At 41.4% G+C, this 2,855-nt stretch overlaps 1 pseudogene; it reads left to right on the top strand.

Annotated features, from left to right (window-relative positions):
* The first annotated feature begins 686 nt into the window (after window positions 1-686).
* Window positions 687-2,855, top strand: part of LOC123743866 (dysferlin-like) — a 25,240-nt pseudogene continuing 23,071 nt past the window's right edge.

Raw genomic sequence — 2,855 nt, forward strand, 5'->3', positions numbered from 1 at the left:
GTGTGTGTGTGTGTGTGTGTGCCAGCGACAACACTGCGGTGCGCTCCTCGGCTACAGTAGAATACCCATGCTGTCCGTTTCCACCATAACCACGAATACCAGCGCGTCAGGCCATCTTGTTTCATCCTCCTAACTTTCTTTCTCTCTCTCTTCCCTCTCTCTCTCTCTCTCTTTCTCTCTCTTCCCTCACTCTCTCTCTTCCTTTTCCCTCACTCTCTCTTCCTCTTCCCTTTCTCTTCCTCTTCCCTCTCTCTCTCTCTTCCCTCTCTCTCTCTCTCTCTCTCTTTCGCTCTCTTCCCTCACTCTCTCTCTTCCTTTTCCCTCACTCTCTCTTCCTCTTCCCTCTCTCTCTCTCTCTCTCTCTCTCTCTCTCTCTCTCTCTCTCTCTCTCTCTCTCTCTCTCTCTCTCTCTCTCTGTGTCAGTTGTTGTATCATCTCTACACCAGTAGGGGTCGCTATTCTCTAAAGTAACACAGTAACAGATCAGAGACATGATCTATAGTAACACAGTAACAGATCAGAGACATGGTCTACAGTAACAGATCAGAGACATGGTCTACAGTAACACAGTAACAGATCAGAGACATGGTCTACAGTAACAGATCAGAGACATGGTCTACAGTAACAGATCAGAGACATGGTCTACAGTAACATTGTTAGGTGCATTTCGTTGTTCTCTGTACTCCATGTATATCAGGTATTTCTGACAAATTAACCAACTTGGATTTGAAGATACAGTTGTTTGACTATAACCTCTTCATAGCTGTTATAACCTCTTCATAGCTGTTATAACCTCTTCATAGCTGTTATAAATGTGTTTTGTAGCTTATTTTTTTTGCCCAGGTTGTTTGAGCTGTCCTGCTCCCTGCCCGTAGAGAGAGGCTTGAGGATCCAGCTATAGGATTATGACATGTTTACTAAATAGAGACTGTTATTGATCTGGGATTATGACATGTTGACTAAAGAGAGACTGTTATTGATCTGGGATTATGCCATGTTGACTAAAGAGAGACTGTTATTGATCTGGGATTATGCCATGTTGACTAAAGAGAGACTGTTATTGATCTAGGATTATGACATGTTTACTAAATAGAGACTGTTATTGATCTGGGATTATGACATGTTTACTAAATAGAGACTGTTATTGATCTGGGATTATGACATGTTGACTAAAGAGAGGCTGTTATTGATCTGAGATTATGACATGTTTACTAAAGAGAGACTGTTATTGATCTGGGATTATGACATGTTTACTAAAGAGAGACTGTTATTGATCTGATATTATGACATGTTGACTAAAGAGAGACTGTTATTGATCTGGGATTATGACATGTTGACTAAAGAGAGACTGTTATTGATCTGGGATTATGACATGTTGACTAAATAGAAACTGTTATTGATCTGGGATTATGACATGTTGACTAAAGAGAGACTGTTATTGATCTGGGATTATGACATGTTGACTAAATAGAGACTGTTATTGATCTGGGATTATGACATGTTGACTAAAGAGAGACTGTTATTGATCTGGGATTATGACATGTTTACTAAATAGAGACTGTTATTGATCTGGGATTATGACATGTTGACTAAAGAGAGACTGTTATTGATCTGGGATTATGACATGTTGACTAAAGAGAGACTGTTATTGATCTGGGATTATGCCATGTTGACTAAAGAGAGACTGTTATTGATCTGGGATTATGACATGTTGACTAAAGAGAGACTGTTATTGATCTGGGATTATGACATGTTGACTAAAGAGAGACTGTTATTGATCTGGGATTATGCCATGTTGACTAAAGAGAGACTGTTATTGATCTGGGATTATGACATGTTGACTAAAGAGAGACTGTTATTGATCTGGGATTATGACATGTTGACTAAAGAGAGACTGTTATTGATCTGGGATTATGACATGTTGACTAAATAGAGACTGTTATTGATCTGGGATTATGCCATGTTGACTAAAGAGAGACTGTTATTGATCTGGAGAACAGATTCCTGTCCCACTATGGAGCATGCTGTGGCTTACCTCAGTCTAACTGCCTGTAAGTGGGGTGTTCTGTTTAGGTTTAGTTATTCATTCCTAACGGTTAAGGGTTAGGGTTTAGGGTTAGGGGTTAGGGTTAAGGGTTAGGGTTTAGGGTTAGGGGTTAGGGTTAAGGGTTAGGGTTAAGGGTTAGGGTTTAGGGTTAGGGGTTAGGGTTAAGGGTTAGGGTTTAGGGTTAGGGTTAAGGGTTAGGGTTAGGGTTAAGGGTTAGGGTTAAGGGTTAGGGTTAGGGGTTAGGGTTAAGGGTTAGGGTTTAGGGTTAGGGTTAAGGGTTAGGGTTAGGGTTAAGGGTTAGGGTTAAGGGTTAGGGTTAGGGTTATAGTTTAGGGTTAAGGGTTAAGGGTTAAGGTTAAGGGTTAGGGTTAAGTGTTAGGGTTAGTTGTTAAGGGTTGGGTTAGGGTTAAGGGTTAGGGTTAAGGGTTGGGGTTAAGGGTTAAGGGTTAGGTTTAGGGTTAAGGGTTAGGGTTAGGGTTGGGGTTAAGGGTTGGGGTTAGGGTTAGGGTTAAGGGTTGGGGTTAAGGGTTAAGGGTTAGGTTTAGGGTTAAGGGTTAGGGTTAGGGTTGGGGTTAAGGGTTGGGGTTAGGGTTAGGGTTAAGGGTTAGGGTTAGGGTTTAGGGTTAAGGGTAAGGGTTAAGGGTTAGGGCTAGGGTTAGGTTTAGGGTTAGGGTTAGGGTTAGGATTATAGTTTAGGGTTAAGGGTTAAGGGTTAAGGTTAAGGGTTAGGGTTAAGGGTTAGGGTTAGGGTTAAGGGTTAAGGGTTAGGGTTAAGGGTTAGGGTTAGGGTTAAGGGTTAGGGTTAGGG

Source organism: Salmo salar, chromosome ssa07 (assembly GCF_905237065.1).
Source record: "Salmo salar chromosome ssa07, Ssal_v3.1, whole genome shotgun sequence".
Lineage (NCBI taxonomy): Eukaryota > Metazoa > Chordata > Actinopteri > Salmoniformes > Salmonidae > Salmo > Salmo salar.